General features: G+C 42.9%; 1 protein-coding gene across 3 annotated transcripts in view; it reads right to left on the bottom strand.

The window, feature by feature from the left end:
* ZFAND3 (zinc finger AN1-type containing 3) overlaps positions 1 to 20,379 on the bottom strand; it is a 281,458-nt gene that overhangs the window by 157,684 nt on the left and 103,395 nt on the right. The window lies entirely within an intron of this gene.

Here is a 20,379-nt window from a genome sequence, read left to right as displayed (position 1 = left end):
ATATAAAACAAATGTATAAGTGGGTTGAATTTGTAGTCAATGCAAGGAAATGGTCAAAAATTAAATTGTTTTGTAATTCTCTTATTGTTACTATAATTAACTGCTAAATGTATTTTATATGCATGTGCTTTATCTTCCATCCATATTATATAGATCAATTAATGGAAAATGAACGCACTATTAGACCACTGTTTTTAATTTTTCATCTAGAAGAATTAAAACATTGAGAACTTGATCAAACAGAGGTTCATCAGTAGTAAAAGTTCGGCTTTTGGCAAACTACGGCTTATTAATTATGCAAATTTCAATAATTATATGTTAATGAAATGATTTTTAAAATCCATCATTACAGCCAGAATAATTATTTGATTTAATATGCTCAGATCCTTGTAAAACACAGAAGATGAAAAGATGTTTGTTGCTATTAAAACCTGAAGTAAAACTCTATTCCTGCTTCAGACACCTGCATTTGGAAGGTACAAAGCCAAAGCCACATCTCCTTTCACTAATAAGTTTGCATGCCTTTTAATACCTAAATTCCCATCAAAGGACTTTAGCTAAACTGTTCTGTAGCCAGAGCTCTCAAATAGGCTGGCTCCATTCCTACAAGACCAAGTACTTAGTGTAGAAGGTGTAGGGGAAAACGGGCACTATACCTAGGCCATGAGAATGAGGTGCATAGGTAGGACCACTTAAATAAGGTACGCGACTCCATCACCCAGGAACAGATCTTGGAATCTTACTCTTCCCACGTAAGGGCTGTGCAAAGGTTACTACAGCCCCAGGGAAGCATAAAACTTGTTGGAGCAGCGGGAGGCTTGCAGGGGAAGTCAATGGGGAGAAGAAATCTTTACCTTCACTGTTACCCTTAGTTAATAGTTGTTTCAGAGTAGTTAGCAAGAAGATTCATTCAGGCTGCTTGTGTGCCCTCCTCCTTTACTGTCAATTAGTCGAGGACACCACCCATATTGTTCCTCTTCCACACAGAAGAGGAGGTTACTCACCCTGTGCAGTAACTGACGTTCTTTGAGATGAGTGTCCCTGTGGGTGCTCCACTACAGGTGTTGGTGCGTCCCTGCGCCTTCGCCCGGAGATTTTTGCAGCAGTACTCATAGCGGCCACGCATGCTCAGAATCTGCCCCCCGCTGTGACTCTAGGGTAATAGAACGCATGCGTGGCCGGTCTCCTCAGTTCCTTCTCTACCACGGAGGCCCCCCAACTCCGAAGTAGAGGGGAGGAGGGTGGGTAGTGGAGCACCCACAGGGACACTCATCTCGAAGAACGTCAGTTACTGCACAGGGTGAGTAACCTCCTCTTCTTCTTCAAGAGATGTCCCTGTGGGTGCTCCACTACAGATGACTTAAAAGCAGTGTATCTTAAGGAGGTAGGGACTTCGGATCTGGTAGGAACGCCGTTGAGAGTACCGCCCTGCCCAAGCGTATGTCAGATAAAGGGCCTTGAATAAGGGCATAGTGTTTAACAAAAGTATGGTCAGATGACCAGGTGGCTGCTTTACAAATGTCAGCCAAGGGAACTTTGCGTAAGAACGCGATGGAGGCAGCCAGAGATCTAGTGGAGTGTGTTCTAATGCCATCTGGAGGTGCAACCCCTTTCATCTGATAGCACAGCCGGATACACTGGGAGATCCAGTTCGAGAGTCTCTGGGTAGAAATAGGCATGCCCTTGGAGCGCTCTGCAACAGAGACAAAAAGTCTCGAGGAGGTTCTAAAGGGTTTGGTTCTATCCAAATAGTATGACAAGGCTCTGCGAACATCTAGTGTATGCATTGAGGCTTCAAAGGAGTTTGCATGTGGTTTCGGAAAAAAAGTCGGGAGGTGTATGGGTTCATTAATATGGAATGATGAGTGTACCTTTGGAAGAAATTTGGGGTGCAATCTGAGGGTAACCTTGTCTTTAAAAAATATCGTATATGGTGGATGAGCCATGAGAGCTGCTATTTCTCCTGCCCGTCTGGCAGAAGTAATTGCCACTAGAAACGCTGTTTTCATGGAGAGGTGTAAAAGGGAGCACGTGGCTAGGGGTTCGAAGGGTTGTTGAGTTAGGGCAGACAGTACCAGATGAAGGTCCCAGGGGGTGGTCGGTTGTTTAATGTCTGGATATAAGGTTTGTAGGCCCTTGAGGAAACACTTCGTAGTAGCGTGAGCAAAGACAGACGTATCATCAATTCTGTCGTGGAAAGTCGTAATAGCAGCTAAATGGACCCTGATGGAGCTGAAAGAAAGGCCGGATCGCTTAAGGCCCAAGAGATAATCCAATATAAACGAAAGAGGTACCGAGGTAGGAGAAAGATGTTTGGCAGAACACCAATGTGTGAATCGTTTCCACTTTTGAAGATAGGTCTTGCGAGTAGATTGCGTTCTGCTATGTAGGAGCACCTCCTGAACTTGTTCGGAGCAATCTAATTCGCGTTGGGAGAACCACGTAGGAACCAGGCCTTGAGGTGAAGCATGGACAGGTTGGGGTGGAGAAAACGACCATGCTGTTGAGATAGAAGGTTCGGAATAAGCGGCAGGGAGATTGGTGGTTGGATTGACATTCTGGTGAGGAAGGGAAACCATGGTTGTCTGGGCCACGATGGGGCAATGAGGATCACCTTGGCTCGATCCGTTCGTATTTTTATCAGAACCCTGTTGAGAACTGGTATCGGGGGAAACGCATAGAATAGGTTTCGGTGCCATGAGATCATGAATGCGTCCCCCAGGGAATGTTTGCCCAGTCCTGCTCTGGAGCAGAAATTGAGACATTTCTTGTTCTTTGCAGTTGCAAAGAGGTCTATTGTTGGGTAACCCCAGATGCTGAATACCTCGTGAATGGTTTTGTCGTCTATCTCCCACTCGTGGTCCCATGGGAAGCGTCTGCTCAGTTCGTCCGCTGTGGTGTTCATGATTCCGGGAAGATAGGCTGCTGATACCCGGATGTTGTTCGCAATGCACCAATTCCAGAGCTTCATAGCCTCTGTGCACAGCGAATGGGAACGAGCTCCGCCCTGCCTGTTTACGTAAAACATGCAAGCAATGTTGTCCGTCATTATGCGTACGTGATGATGTTTGATTAGTGGCAGGAAGTGACGGCACGCGTTGCGAATGGCTCGAAGTTCTAGTACATTTATGTGCAGGGAGGTCTCGGTTGGTGACCATAGTCCCTGTACTGTGTGATGAGACATATGTGCACCCCACCCTGTCATAGATGCATCGGTGGTCAGAATGCGTGATGGAGCCTGTTGAAGAAACGGGACTCCAGAACAAAGGTTGGAGTGGACGGTCCACCAACGTAGCGAATCTTTGACTGGAGTAGGCAGGGAGAGAGTCTTGTTCAAAGAATGCATGTTCGGTTTGTAAACTGTCGCCAGCCATGCTTGGAAGCACCTCATGTGTAGGCGTGCATTCTGGACGACAAAAGTGCACGAGGCCATGTGACCTAGTAGTTGCAGGCAGTCTCGGGCAGTTACCTGAGGGCTGTTGCGAATAGTTGTGGCCAGTTGGTTTATGGAATTGAAGCGATCGGGTGGGAGCGCTGCTAGCCCCGTCCGAGAGTCGAGGTCTGCGCCTATGAACTGCAGGTGCTGGGTGGGGCGTAATGTGGATTTGTCTCTGTTTATTTGTAGGCCGAGAGATAGAAAGCATTCGACTGTGAGCCGTGTGAACAGGAGCGCCTCGTCGAATGATGAAGCTTTGAGGAGGCAATCGTCGAGGTAAGGGAATATTACGACCCCTTGTTTCCTGAGGTAGGCAGTGACTACAGCTAGAAGTTTGGAAAAAGCACGGGGGGCTGTAGATAGGCCGAAGGGGGGTACCCTGTATTGGAAATGTGTGGAACCAAGGGTAAATCGGAGGAAACGTCTGTGGGCCGGATGTATAGTGACATGGAAATAGGCATCTTGTAGGTCGAGGGCAGAAAGCCAGTCGCCGCGCTCCAGCGCTGGGATTATGGTAGTGAGGGTCACCATCTTGAACTTTTGCTTTTTGATGAATCTGTTGAGCCGCCTGAGATCGAGGATTGGTCGCCATCCCCCATTTTTCTTCTCCGTTAAGAAATAATGGGAGTAAAAACCCTTCCCTCTGTGTCGCTCTGGCACGATTTCTACTGCTCCCAGATGAAGGAGATGTTGCACTTCTTGGAGGAGTAGCTGCTCGTGAGAAGGGTCCCTGAAGAGGGACGGGGAGGGTGGGTGGGTGGGAGGTAAGGAGAGGAAGGGGATGACGTATCCAATTGTAACTACCTCTAAGACCCACTTGTCGGAGGTAATCTTCCTCCATTGTTGGAAAAAAGGTCGTAGGCGGTGTCCAAAGATTGGTGTGCCGGCTGAAGTGAGGGCGTTGCTTTCTAAACCCTCGACCAAGTCTTCAAATCTGCCTATTAGCTGGTGGGGGTTGAGGCGCCCCTGTAGAGTTTGGGCGACGTCGCTGGAATCTTGGTCGTGGACGTTGCGGCTGTTGCTGTTCCTGCGGTCTATGGGAAGGTTGTGTAAATGCGGGATAACGTGGCCGGTGGTATGGTTGGTATCGATATTGTCGTCTTCTTGCCGTAGGTGCCTGGAGACCTAAAGACCGGAGGGTTGTTCTGGAGTCTTTCATTGAATGAAGCACTTCATTCGTGTTAGAAGCAAAGAGTTTGTCACCGTCGAAGGGAAGATCTTCAATTGTGTTCTGAACTTCGCGAGGAAAAAAGGAAGAGGAGAGCCATGAGCCCCGTCGCATGACTATCGCTGTAGCGGTAGATCTTGCCGCTGTGTTGGCTACATCGAGGGCTGCTTGAAGAGCGGTGCGTGAAATGGCTTGGCCCTCAGAAACTATAGCTCTGAACTGTTGTTTTCTTTGTTCTGGAATGTCATCAATAAAGTCCATTAACTTATTATAGTTTTTAACAGAGAAAACTGACAGAAAACTGGTTTCTAAAGGATAATTAAGGCAAAAGTGAAGGATTCTCTAATGAGTCTGCTGAGCTCCGTCTCAGGCCAGGGACGGTTGAGAAGGAACTGAGGAGACCGGCCACGCATGCGTTCTATTACCCTAGAGTCACAGCGGGGAGCAGATTCTGAGCATGCGTGGCCGCTATGAGTACTGCTGCAAAAATCTCCGGGCGAAGGCGCAGGGACGCACCAACACCTGTAGTGGAGCACCCACAGGGACATCTCTCGAAGAAGAAGGAGGCATCACTGTCAGCCAGAGGTTGGGAGGTACTCCATACCTTGGATGTGGAGGGCCACTGAGGAGTGGGGTACACTTTTCAGGAAGTATAGAAGGCTCTACAGTCGTGGCAACCAATGGGCCTGCACATCACTCCAAAGGCTTCATGGAGCAGCCATCAGAATGAGGATTTGGCACTTGACTCCATAAGTTATGTCTATTTGATTGAGAAATAAATTATTTAATTTTCTTAATTTCTATGTAAGCATCACAGTAATTCTATATTTTTATAGTGCATAGCACAATGGGATCCTTGTCCATGACTAGGCCTCTTAGGTGCTACGGTAATACAAACAAAAACCACCACAATAATAAATACACCTGGAAAACTGGATTCTTTGCTTGAGACAGTAACATACAAGTGTGCACGCAGGGGGCATATGTACCATTTTTAGCTTTCAAGCAATTTTTTTTTTTAAAGCTTCCTGCTCTGAACATTAACAAAGAATAATTATTTTAGTGGACTTTTGAGTGAAGGGAGAAGTGGAGAGATACTGACATTTATTGAGTAAAATCAATCTTCCCAAGACCACAAGAAACCAGTGGCCATTCCATAGAATGGAATCAAAATTGTAACTGGAAGCAAACTGCCGATTTGGGTGCAAGTAAGCAAAGATTACATGATATGAAACAATTTTCCACTGAGTTTTATGGAAAAACAGATTACATGAGATTCTCTCTTTTCATGGGCTGTTGAATCACTTGTTCACAAAACAGACTGAGATAATTTATTACAAATGACCAATTAGATGGATCTGACAGTATGACTGAAGAATGGACCTAAAAACAATTACTAAAACACATTTTGGACAATTACAAAAAATTATTTTAGAAATGGGTATTACAAACGTGCTAGCTAATATGGTGAAGGTCTCTTCTCAGTTTCTTTGTGGCCCCGCCCCCTGATTTAACTTGATATTGCCAGGATGATACGCTGCTGCCATGTACATGTACACATTCTTCAAGAGTAACAGAAATTCTGCTCCCGACACTTAAATCAGGCAAATTAAATGAAGGCCATTGATCCTATGTAACCTGCAATAGACTGTATGCGGTTTTCTTTAATTGGTATACCGTTTGGTAACAAGGTGACCAAAGCATTTCAGTTTAAAATATATTCTTTTCTGTGATAAATTATGCTCTGTATCCAAATTCAAATTAGGAGTTCACTCCTAAACTATTGTTAGAAAAAGGTATTTTGAAAAAATACTCTGTTAACCGGAAGAGTGTAAGCTTCCAGACTGACCTGTGCAGGACAGCATTCATTCAGTCATCTTGCTTTGGTCAGCACTGGAATAGTCAAATATATCCAAGGAAAGAATTCCTGTCAATACTTCTAGAAGCAAAAATGCCTTCCCCAGCATTTAGCTCTTGAGGCTCAGTATGACTGAGGTTATGTCTACACTATGAGCTAGGGGTGTGATTCTCCTATTGTGTAAACACACTCATGTTCGCTCTCATCGCCTGAAGCCAGTGGGTTTATACTCCGCACGGCTGAGCTGTGCCTCTGCTGCCGCTACCAGGGATATTGGGGCTACACTGCTATTTATACTTGTGCTAGCGCAAATGTGTGTACCAAGCAGGGGAAATCACACTCCTAGCTCGTAGTTTAGACATAGCCTGAGGGCCAAATAAGTTCATCTGAGATTCTTTGTGAATGTGTGAACAGCCTGGATTTGCTTTAGGACTTGAACATGCTTTGCATGGATGTTTGTTTGATGCAGCTTTAATGTTGTAAAAGCTTTGAAGTTACAGAATCAAAATCTTTTATTAAAATGGCAAGGAGAGATTCCAAATACCAGCATTGTTTTTTCCCCATCTTAAGAACCCTGATTAAGGAATGTTCATCCCTTAACAGCTTAAACTCAATATCAGTCAGCATTCTCATGTCCTGATGCACTCCCTCCTAAAAAAAAAAAAAAATTGAGCACTACTGTGCAATTAATTAACGGGCAAACATAGGTCTATATTTAGCTGCTACATCACATACATCCCCTGAGGTCACTTATTTAGCCAGAGTGATTGTGTCACTCACAAAATTACTTTAAACTAACTACCAACTTCTCCAAACCTGAATACATTCAAACAGATATTGGAGTAATAAACATGACTAGATAAAGTTGCATGGGCAAGTTACAATGATGAAAATGTCATAGCATGGTTCCCACTCGATTTACTTTGCCATTGCTCCTCCTTGCAACCTTCTATCACAAATGGATTGGTAGCTCAACAAATTTGTGGAGAGGCAAAGAATAGTCATATTTGAGAAACTTTGCAGATTGAGCAGCAAAGGTACTTTTGGTTTCATAACTTGCACCTAAATATACCAGACCTAAAAAATTAGGCAAATTGTATTAGTGAACAAATAGTTCACATCCCAATGGACTATATACAGGCATTGGGGTTTTGTACTACTGCGCTATCATCATGGTACTAGAGCACCTGCCAGGAAAGTTAGATTACCATAGCTAGGTCCCTAGAGAACTTCAGAGAGACGTTGGCTATTCTCCCCTCTTAAATTATAAAGGGGAACATAGCTTTTTGGAAGAGGGGGGTGGGGAGAAGACGGAGAGGAGGTTGTCATAACAGCTTTTTCACCATAAAAAAATGACACTATCAAAGTAAGGTTTTACAGCACAACCTGTATAAGTAAATTTTGAAAATTTAAGATTACAGGACATCACAAGAAAAATTGGTGAGAAGGAAATTACAATTCATGAACAAGATACAAATTTAATTCTGAATACCAAAAAATATAAAATCAAGATGAATCAAACTAGCAAGCTATTACATCCATAATAGAGGATAATTTAAATACTGTATTCTCTGGCGTATAAGACTACTTTTTAACCCAGGAAAATCTTCTCAAAAGTCGGGGGTCGTCTTATACGCCGGGTGTCGTCTTATAGGGCGGGTGCTGAAACTTCCGAGCCGGACTGGAGAATCTGCGGTCGCCGCATATGGTGGGGGGAGCTCAAAAACGGCCGCGGCCGCATCCCCGCCCGATGACGAGGTGAGGGGGCGCCTCACCGGGAAGGTGTAAGTGAACGGCGGAGCAAGCTGCAGGCGTCCGGGACGCCTGGGGTATGGAAAAAAGAGAGAGCGGCGCTGTGCCCAGAAAAACACGCCTCTTTCACCCGTCTGGCCCGCCCTTGTATCCTATTACCGTACCTCCTTCTCTGCCTCTCAGATCTCGCTCCTGAGGACTGCAGTGAAGCGGCGCAGGCGCGCATGTGCGAGATCTGAGAGGCAGAGAAGGAGGTAATAGGATACAAGGGCGGGCCAGACGGGTGAAAGAGGCGTGTTTGCGCTACCGCTCTGATAGTCTTGGAGACAGGGAGGGCTGGGCAGGCAGGGAGAGCTGACCAATCCAAGCAGGCTTTGTATACAACAACCAGCCAATCGCCGGTAAGGTACATCGCTTGCCGTGATTGGCTGGTTGTTGTATACTGGGTACCACATACAGTACAGCACCAGTATCTGTACCTGTTCATACAGTATAGCACCAGTACATACAGTACAGTATACAAATGTCCAACAGTCAAAACCCCATCATGGCTCCACCAGCAAGAAGAAAGAAATATGAAGCCAGTTTCAAACTTAAAGTTGTAAACTTTGCCATGGAACATAATAACTGCGCTGCTGCAAGACAATATGGAGTAACAGAAAAGATGGTTCGGGACTGGAAAGCAAATGAAAAAGCATTAAAGAGTATGCCAAGGGGTAAGTGTGCATTAAGAAGAGGCACTCCACATTGGCCAGAACTCGAAAAACATGTAGCAGACATGGTGAATGAGCATCGCCAAAACGGTTATGTAGTGACACGAAATAAAATACATTTGTTTGCACTTCAGTGGGCCAAATCTAACCCAGATCACAGCAACAGATTTAAGGCCACTGTATCCTGGTGTACTAGATTCATGGGAAGGCATAATATGGTACTGAGGCAAAAGATGAAAATTGCCCCAAAATTACCTGCAGATCTTGATAGCAAAGTAAATAGTTTCCATCGATATGTAATACAACAGCACACTAAACATGGCTATGCGTTAAGTAGTATTGGAAATATGGATGAAACTCCAATGAATTTTGATATGGTTGGAAATAAAACTGTCCATCAAAAAGGTGAAAAAACAATTTTAATTAAAACAACAGGACATGAGAAGTCCAGTTTTACAGTGGTACTAGGATGCACAGCTGATGGCGCCAAACTGAGACCAATGATTATTTTTAAAAGAAAAACAATGCCGAAATTCAAGTTCCCTGTTGGTTGTTTTGTACATGTGAATGAAAAAGGCTGGATGGATGAAGAAGGGGTAAAGCTATGGCTTGATAATGTATGGAGCAGGCGACCAGGTGGACTTATTCAAAAATGTAGTCTACTGGTGTGGGATATGTTCAGGGCTCATTTAACTCCCAGCACCAAGCAAATGCTTGCAAGACTAAACACAGATGCGGCAGTTATTCCTGCAGGATTGACATCGTTGGTACAGCCACTGGATGTGTGCCTAAACAAGCCATTTAAAGATCGCATTCAAGAACAGTGGAATGAATGGATGGTTAGCGGCGAAAAGTCATTCACAAAAGGAGGAAACATGCGTGCTCCACAGTTGGATGTTTTGTGCAAGTTTGTCATAAAAGCCTGGAATGATATTGATGCAGAAACAGTAATCAAGTCTTTCAAGAAGTGTGGCATATCAAATTCATTAGATGGTATGGAGGATGACTACTTGTGGCAAGATGAAGAGGAAGCCGAAGCTGAGACCACACCATCTGATACGGAATTCGATCCATACGATGACTGCCTTACAAATGTATCACAAGATGTCATTGATGTACTTATGATATCAGATGACGAACAGGAGGATTTTGAAGGCTTTTAAAGGGAAACTGTCACGCCAGCAAAACCTGTAAAAATACCGTAGCTTGCAGTTATGATGGGCGTTGCTAACTCGCCAGGGACTTGCCCGGCACTTGCTCTCTCTCTCTTGTTTGTTATCTTCCTCCTATCATCATCAGTTCCAGTTTGGTTGACAGCTTAGAAAACAAACAGCATGGCAGCTCCCATGGGTTTATTGTCTTATCCTTCCTTTCAGCTTTAGAGTGAATTAGGAAAAGTTTAATCCACTTGCACTGTTTTATGTTTACATGTTTGATGACAAACAGCCTTATGTTTATAAGTGACAGTTTTCCTGCTAAGTACCTGCATGTCATAAGCATTTGAATTAAAATTACCATATTGAAATCAAATCTGATGTTTTTTTAATTTTTTTTTGGTGTGCGTTGGAAGAGGGGTAGTCTTATACGGCGAGTATATCCCAAACTCTATATTTTAACTGGAAAAGTTGGGGGTCGTCTTATACGCCCAGTCGTCTTATACGCCGGAAAATACGGTATTTAAGTTTTCAGTAGCTCCATAGTTCATATTAGGTTCCACAACAAATAGCAGATTTCCATGTATAATCTATATAATAAAACTTCAGGATTATCACTTTGTCACTCTAAAGCCCAGAATGTCTGTTTAGTCAGTGTGAAGCAATAAAAACAGCTATTCCTTGTAAATTAGGCTGTCATCAGGCAGAAATCACTGATTGTGATTCTATCACTCATCTTTTTCCTAAACTCCACAATGAGATGGTGGATATCCTATTTGCATTCTGATCCCTTAAGAGTTGCAGCCATCCAGTTCTCTGCCAATTTTCATTCCCATCGAATCTGCTCTCTTTTATGTTTATTTTTTCCTTATTTTGTCTGTCACATGGCTCAGGGAAGGAGATTCTTCCATTACTGAATCGATGAGGCCAAATTACAGGTACTTCTGTGGCTGAGCACCTTTTTTCTCCATCCTTCTCGTGCCAATATTGGTGCACCAGACAGAAACAAATCTCTTCCATCCCGCAAACCAAAGACATACAGCATCAAATCAAATATAATCAACTTACAAAATATAACTAAATCAGAATACAATCAAAAATATACAGTACCAAAATAAAATAGAGCATCATAGGAGTAGAAAAAAAGCTTAGGCTGCCTGAGCCTGCAGCACTATGTGCCATCTCCTCCAATGACTGGCTATATTGGTAGCTAGTGCAGAAGCAACGATAAAAGGCAAGCAGCTTTCAGAGTCCTATTACCTTCCCCATGGCCACAAAAGCATGTTTACGGACTGTGGAACTGGGCTCATGATGCTTATGTTGAGCACATTTTTCTCCTCTGCACACTCATTTCTCCCCCCTTTGTGAACAGTTGGAGATACATTATCCCTTATACTGACATTGTCTAGCCTCTTCTCACAGTGACATCTTTTCCCTTCAGTGCCCCATCCCCATTGCTCTCAGAGTAGGCCTGGCAAATCTAGGTAGCCAGAATTCTAGTAAGTTGCATTACTATCTGCAGTGCAGCACAGGGGGAAGTAGCGCAAATTTTTGTATTGGCTGGAATAGAATAGAAGTGAACAAGAATTTCTCTCCTCATTTGCTTCCAGAGGTTTTTCACAGATCACCTCTAGTTCAACCTACACATCCAGTCACACCTTGGACTTCAAATTAAATATATAGAGAACATCACAATTCAGCTGTTATCCTGAACATATCATCAGCGATCCCTCGAGGTTGAGGATGATCTCTTTCACAGATTTTATTTTTCATGGTTTTTTTTGGTGACTGAGGAGTCCGATCCTTTAGTCACAGGCTTGTTGGCAGACATTGCAGGTGGTGTTGGAAGACAGGATTGGGCCGCAATTGTTGCGTGACCGTGGTCTTTCCTGGCGTTTTTCTGCAACCAGGGCAAGGCGATTTTCCTCAAAAGTGGATGTTCCCTCTCTGACAAGTCTTTGCCAGTTATCCCTATCCTGGGCTTTTGTCTCCCAATGTGTGGTGTTGATGCCACATCTCTTGATGTCTATACTGAGGGTGTGTTTAAAGCATTTCTTTTGGCCTCCCGTTTCCGTGAGTTGGGTGTACAGCAGTTTTGGTAAGCATACATCAGGCATGCACACACAGTGCCTGCTCCACCTCAGCTGGTGCTGGATAATCAGGGCCTCAGCACTGAAGATGTTGGCCTCTGCAAGGACACTGACATTAGTGCGATGATCCTCCCACTTTATGTTGAGTATTTTCTCAAGAAAGTGCTTGCGCTGGCGTTCCAGGCTTTTCAGGTGTTTTGTATAGGTCACCCAAGTCTCACAGCGATAGAGGAGAGTTTGGATTACCACCGCTTTATAAACTAGAAGTTTAGTATGTGTTCTGATGCATGGTTGTTGAATATCCGGTGAGACAGTCTGCCAAAGGCAAGGTTAGCACAACAAATTCTGTGCTGGATTTCGATGTCTATGTCTGCCCTCTGTGAGATGGCTGCCAAGACAGGCAAAGTATTCTACATTTTCCAGTTCTTCTTTGTCGACGTAGATCTTCCTTGCCAGGTCTGATGATTGACCAAGGACTGTCTGGTGGAGAACTTTTGTTTTGCCGATGTTCAGAGTTAGCCCTAGACTTTTGTAAGCTTCAGAGAAGCAATTAAGGGCTGTTTGTAGATCCTCCTTTGAGTGTGTAACTACAGCAATCTGCATACTGGAGTTCAGTTATTGTTGCCAATATTACTTTCGTTCTGGCATGGAGACAAGAAAGGTTGAAGAGGTTGTCATCAATCCAATATTAGATTCCAATGTCCTGTGGTAGAAAGTCTTGGGTTAATGTTTTCATAGCTGCTAAGAAAATGGAGAAAAGGGTGGGTGCAGTACACAACCTTGTTTTACACCAGTTTGGATGACAAAGGGTTCAGAGGTAGAGCCACTGCACAGGATGGAGGCAGTCATCTGGTCGTGGAGGAGTCTTAGAATGGTGATAAATTTGCTTGGGCAGCCAAACTTTGACATGATTTTCCACAGAGCCTGATGGTTGACAGAGTTGAAGGCTTTGGTCAGATCGATAAAGGCTACATATATAGCTCCTGGTGTTGTGTTCTTGATTTTTTTTTTTTCTGGATCTGCCAGGCTGCGAAAATCATGTTGGTTTTGCCTCGTGATGGTCTGAAGCCGCACTGGGACTCTGGAAGTACTTCCTCTGTAAGAGTGAGCAGGCGATTCAGTAAGATTCTAGCAAGAATCTTCCCAGTGATGGAGAGGAGGGCAATGCCTCGATAGTTGCCACAGACGGCCAGGTCTCCCTTTTTGAAAATGGTAACAATGTTAGAATTACGTAAGTCAGCAGGGATTTCTTCAGTGCGCCAGATTTTGAGGAGCAGCAAGTGAACCTTGTTAGTCAGCGTTTCTCCCCCCACTTTCAGTACTTCAGCTGGCATGCCATCAGGACCTGGTGCTTTATTGTTCTTCATTTGTTTTACTACTTTGCAGACCTCCTCGGGTGGTGGTGGGTTGGCAAGAATTTCCCAGATTGGGTGCTGAGGGATAGAGTCGATGGAGTCAATCACAGTTGAGTCTCAATTTAGAAGCTTTTGATAGTGTTCCTTCCAGCTCTCTTTGATGGATTTGTCATCTTTAAGAAGGGTACTACCATCTTTGGATCTCAGAGGTGTGAGGCCACGAGTTTGGTCCGTATAGGATCTTTGTCTCACAAAAAACCCTCCGCTTATCATGTCTGTCAGCGAATGTTTGGATGTCTTTTGCTTTGTCCTCCCACCATTTGTTTTTGATTTCTCAGATCCTCCTTTGAACTTCAGCTTTGAGCTGATGGAAAGAGCTCTGCTTCTGACTGGATAGTGATTAGTTTTGCCAGTCACAAAAAGCTTTTCTCTTCTGGTCCAAAAGGGCTGTAATCTCAATTTTATCATCAAACCAGTCCTGATAGCAGCAGGTAGCAAGGCCTCACAAACCTCACTGAGGAGTGTTTGGAAGTTCTCTTGGTGTACTGAGGAGTGAAGTCTTTGGATGTTGTATTGACATCTGTGTGATTTGGATAGCTTTCTATGTTTCGGTGCAAGGCTGATGGGACATGACTGACCTCACCAGACGGTGGTCAGTCTAGCAATCATCGGCTCCTCTCATGACATGGGTGATTTGGACATCTCTTAGATCCTGTGTTCTTACAATGACATAGTTTAGGAGGTGCCAAGGTTTTGAGCAAGGCTGTTTCCAAGTGGTTTTGTACTTGCTTTGTCCGAAAATTGTGTTTGTGATCACAAGGTCATGCTCTGCACATTTGCTGAGTAGAAGTATGCCATTGGAATTGGGTCTTGCCCTCTCCTTCCTTCCCAATGGTGCTACTCCATATGTTAGAAATCTTGGCCAAGTCTTGCATTAAAGTCCCCTAAGAGGATTATCTTATGTGTTTTTGAAATGGATGATAAAATTTTATCAAGGTCAGTGCAGAAGGATACTGTGTGTTCTTCAGCATCAAGAGTTGGTGCATGTGCACTGATGACAGTGTCAAATGACTAATTGACTAATTGGATGCGGAGGATCAGAAGGCACTCGATGCCAATGGGGAGCTCGCTCGCTCAGGCGGTTGACTAGAAGGTTTTTGATTGCAAATCCAACACTGTATTCACCTGTTGCTTGCTAGTTTTCCTTTCCAGAAGAAAGTGTAACCGCCACCCTCTTCCTTCAAGTGGCCTTCATCTGGGAAGGAGAGAGACTTAGGCCTGGTCTACACTAACCCCCCAATTCGAACTAAGGTACGCAACTTCAGCTACGTGAATAACGTAGCTGAAGTTGACGTACCTTAGTTCGAACTTACCGCGGTCCAGACAGGTTCCCCCGTCGACTCCGCGTACTCCTCGTGCCGAGCAGGATTACCGGAGTCAACGGGGAGCACTTCTGGGTTCAATTTATCGCGTCCAGACAAGAATTTAAAACCATTAAGGTTTCCCCTGTCCCATTCCCAGGTTTATTTGATTTATAGCAATCCAGACACTTCATATAGGTAGGTTCGTAGTTCTACAGCCACGTTCCTATGAGACAGACAGATAGGTAGCTGTGCCTTAGTTTGACCAGGGCTCTTGTGAGGTTGTTGCAGAACACTGAATCATTACCATATTAGCAGCTGATGTTTGGGGGTAAGGGGTGCAGTTTCCATCCTCCTGCCCACAATAAGTTAGACATTAAAATGTCTTTTTAATCTTCTTCTTAATACTTATCACCTTCTGAACTCTCAATCTGGGGTTCCACAGGGTTCTGTTTTGCCACAATTCTTGACCTGAAAACTTTCTTAATCCGCTAAGGAAGATGATCTGGATTGCAGCGCGATCAATATTCCACTCTAAGTCTCCATTTCTTTGCTGGTACAGATATTTAGCTTTCTAAATCTCTGGCCAAGGATGGGTCTCTTCCATGGAAACTAGCCAATTAAGGCTCTAAACAGACAACACAGTGTCTGCTGGAGGAGTTATAATTCACAACAAAATTTTACTGGATCCCTGACAGCTTCTGGTCGTCCAGATAACAACAGTGACCACTTCCCCATACTAGACTGTAGAACCTTTCCTGTTGGATGTGGGCCTCGTCCACCACAGCATCATATAGTGCAAAATGACTGTCTGATTCGTTAGCAGTGTTTCACAGAGTGCTTCAGTGGGTTGCACTGCCTTCCAAATAATTTTTGGGTCAATTCAAAATGCTGATTATGAGCTACAAAGCCCTTTTCTGATTTAGGTCCTGGTTATTTTAGGATATGTTTATACAGCCTGAGGCAGCGAGCCTCCCAGTCCGGGCTGACAGACTTGGGCTAGTGGGGCTTGCACCAGTGCTCTAAATATAGCTGTGTAGAGATAGTGCTTTGAAGTCATGGCTTGGGATGGAGCTCAGGTTCTGAAGCCTATGGGGGGCAAGTGGGATTAACAGCCCAAGCTGCAACTTGCAAAGCACTGTCTACACAGCTGGTTTTAGAGCGCTAGTGTGAGCAGCACTAATCTAGGTCTATCAACCCAAGCAGAGAGGCAGGCTGTGTAGACATACCTTTAGAGACCTGCCTCTCTCTGTTCAACTGTGACTGTTGAGCTCAGATGGGATGCTCGAATTAACAGTCCCTACTTTTGTATCTCTGGCAGCTGCTGGCAGGGCGCTCCCAGTGAAGGGTCCCCTTGTGTAACTGCTTTCCCTTATTTGCCTCCAAGCCCAAATTTGTTGACCTCTGGGCACACTACAAGGCCTATCTACCTTCCCAGGCTTCTGAGGAGATTTTTTAAGGAGAGTGATTTTGTTTTGTTAAATTTGTATTGTGCTCCTAGTGTAATTAAGATAGGTGCCATATCTAAGCCAAAAAATAAAACAGAAATTAAAGCTGCTTCAAATGAGAAATTCACAACAGAAGGGCACAAAATAAACAGATCCCATCAATATGAATATACTTATTTAAGGAAGTAAGTGCATTTGAAATAGATGATTTATATCTGATTTAAGTACTACAAGCTCTGCGCTACTAAGTTATTTCTGTGTATCAAGCTGCAAAAACTAACATCAGTTTCTACCATATCATATAACAAAGTAACTGAAGTACAGACATTCCAAAAATCTGCATTAGAAGAGTGATGATGGCAGTAGGAGTCTGAAAAGTTAAGTTTAAGATTGTGCATTTACCACTCAGAGGTTAACATGTGAATATTTTTTTTCTTTTTTTAAACTAAGTAAGTCTGACTGATAACTTTCCAGTGGCACTTCCCATGAGGAGATCCTTACTGGAGTCTTGTCCCTGAATTAATACGGAGCAGGACAAAGTCATGCAAGAGCAAGTGCCAAATGGAATTGACTGCACTAATGTATACTTTGAGTTGCCCAAGGCAACTCAGCTTGATATTTATTTTAAAGATCTGAATTAAAAACTCTGAATAAGGCCTGATACAAATTCATATCCTTGTACCAACTCAACAGGAGGGAGGGAAAGGTTTGAGTGTCAGGTTAACAAATTAAATTGCTACCAAGAAGCTTTCTAAATTGAGCAAAAAAACTGGTTAATGGGATCTGTCCAAGAGTCAATAGCTTCCCCTGTGCCTTTGACACAGCACAATGCATCAATAGACCTAATATTCTCTCACAAATGTCTCCAGCATTATGATACTGTCACCTTCCCTTTTCTACCCCCACCTTTCACTCTCCCATTCATTCACTGTCACATTCAATACAGCTGATCAACTGTTACTCCTCTGGCAGCAGCGTAGGGAGATTTCCACTTAGAACTGTCAAATCAGCTGGGGATGTACATTTCAAGCCATACTCAACAAGTCTTTTCCTCCCTTTTTAAATGGCTACAGGAGCTGTAAAGTACACAATTGGGAAATCCACTGACAGAAGAGACTATGAAGGGGAGTACAGACCCTGCTTAAGTTCATCCAGGACCCTTGTAAGAAGTCTTCACTGCCTTGAATTACTGCACAGAGTGACAATATGCAGTGAAGTGCTTAATATATATTGATGTATATATATGCTTAATAAGCATCTGTTTTGATAGAATTCACAAGGTTAGTGTTACAAATCACTTGCAAATTTAAATTTCAGTAAAGATGCAAAATATATGGTCTACAGATGTGACAGCTTTTTCAGAATATCTGTGTATCTGCCAAAGAATATAGCTGGAATCCCATTCCATTCCAATTTACATCAAATCTTATATCACAAAAGCTAGTGAAAAAGAGTTATTTTGTTTTAGTCTAAACTTCAAGACTTCCACTGCCAAGAAAGTCGATGGCAGGTGGGAAAGAAATAAAAGTGAATGCTTAATCTCAGAAAGAGCGTCTTCAACTAAGGCATGAGTTTGGGGATCGCATGAAGTCATGCCTCTTCTATGAAAGTCAATGGAAATTGTCATTGATTTCCATGGGAGCAGAACTGAGCCCTAAGAGAATTCGGGGAGTTTGAGAAACACTTCAGCATGTGCCACATTTACATTTAAATCGTGTTCTAGCTACTCCAGCTTGCTATATCCACAGTATTCAGTGCAAAAACAACAAGGAGTCTGGTGGCACCTTAAAGACTAACAGATTTATTCGGGCATAAGCTTTCGTGAGTAAAAACCTCACTTCTTTGGATGTATTCAGTGCATGTTCCGCAAACTCTCCAACAATGACCTCCACACTTAGGCCAACCTAATATCAGAATTAAAAATCCAAAGCATGGGAGGATATGCATCATGTCATGTCTAATGCAGACTAAGTCCCATAGAATGAAGCTGTCTTTCTCTCTGTAGAGAGCAATATACTAGTGTACAAATACTAACCGTATAGAACAAAGTAGCAGCAGCTTCGGTACTTTACCCACTTACAGGTCAAAAGTTAAGATAGCTTATTCAGTTACATGGCTTCCTTCACCACACTTCCTGCTCAGATCAAAATGGAAGAGAACATCATGCATTGAACTCCAAATAAGAGGGAGGACGGTTTATGGTTAAGTTACTGGGACTAGGATGATCAGATGTCCCGATTTTATAGGGACAGTCCCGATTTTTGGGTCTTTTTCATATATAGTTATTATTATATAATTTTTCTTATACAATTATCCTATTATTCCTCTCCCTCCCCCCCCCCCCACCCTATCCCGATTTTTCATATTTGCTGTCTGGTCACCCTAACTCGGACTCAGGACATGTGAATTAAGTTCCCAGCTCTGCTGCAGCCTCTCCCATGTGATCTTCGTCAGGTTCACTTAATCTACCCTGGGCCTCAGTTCCCCCAACTTGTAAATATAAAGATCGTTCTGTTGATCGTTCTGACTAGAGCTGGTTGGAAGATTTCCCAACAGAACATTTTTCTGCCAGAAAATGCTGATTTCTCAAAAATGAAGCATTTTGTGGAAAAGTGTCTATTCAAATAAAACGGTCTCAGGAAAAAATAAATTACATTTTGATAAGGTCAAATCGTTCAATTTTGACAGTTTCAGAATGGAATGTTTAGATCTTTTGTTTCAAAATGACTATTTAGAAATTTTATATTTTATATTATAATTTAAAAAAATCAAAATCAGAACAAAATGATTCTATTTTCTCAAACAGTGATTTTTTTCATAATTTTGTTTTGTGGGATATTTCAAAATTTTGTTCTCTTTTCATTTTAGAATGGAAAAATTTTCAAAACAGAATTTCCCATGACACAGAAAATCAAGTTCTTGCTCAGCTCTATTTGTGACCTTTGCTTTCCTGGTCTGTTGTATCCAACTGTTTTCTTTCCCTTTATACTCACACTATAAGCTCTTCATCTTTTCACTATGTTTGTACATTGGGTAGCACAATGGGCCCCATAAGTCATCACAATACAAGTGATTAAGTAGACAATAAAACTCCAGTAACTCCTTAGCCCATTCCAAAAGGAGGCTAGCAAGTGGATACCAATCCTATCATTGGTTGATTTATTAAACCTCCAGATGAAAATTTATTCAAATAGTATAAAAAAAAAATCTTAATATCGATTAGTAAACCAGAAAAAGAATGAATATTTGACTTGCAATTTTCGTCACAGATGATGCTACACTAAGCCAGCGATCTGACACTAATCCAAGTCTATTGTAATTTACTAGTTACTGAATGGATTCAGTTTGCTTGCAGAGAGCACACCATTTGCCAGCACAGCTTAAAATTGTACAGAAGTGAAGGCAGTGCTTTCATTTAGTGTTCACATGAAAACATGACAGTACTAGCATGACACACTGACAGTTCGTAAACATTCATCAATTTAGATTTTGTTAACATTTACAATAATGTTAAGATTGGTCTCCTGAAGGGATTCACATTTTCATTGAATTCCCAAAACTTTTATTTTCAATTTATACACTTCTCATCCTTTCTGCCCTGTGGAGGGAGCTCTGAGGTAAGATGTGCTCTGAGCTGTCCATCTTACTAACTCATTTCCAGTAACAGCAGAGAAATAAGAGCTCAACACCACAATAGCTGTATGGAGAATATACAATTGTAATACTGAATAAAAAGAACAATTTAATTGCACACACTATTTCCCTACGGATTCACTTTAGAGTTAGTTACCAGCATCTGCCTTTATCTATCTGTTCTGACTTCATAAACCACTCTCCACCCCCAGCCCAAGACTTTCAGTCAGAAAAAAAGTCAACTCAAATGCAGGTCCAGTTTTGTCAGTTACAGTTCAGACTTATTTTCTGTTTCTCTGAACAGGTAACAAATACAGATACAGACAAATATTTATTCTAAACATAGCTCAGCATATTTCAAGGGTGAACAAATTTAAGCGCTTAACCCAGGGGGGGAAAAACAAATCAGTT

Source organism: Chrysemys picta, chromosome 3, assembly GCF_011386835.1.
Source record: "Chrysemys picta bellii isolate R12L10 chromosome 3, ASM1138683v2, whole genome shotgun sequence".
In the NCBI taxonomy this organism is placed as follows: domain Eukaryota; kingdom Metazoa; phylum Chordata; order Testudines; family Emydidae; genus Chrysemys; species Chrysemys picta.
This window is presented reverse-complemented; position numbering and strand designations above follow the sequence as displayed.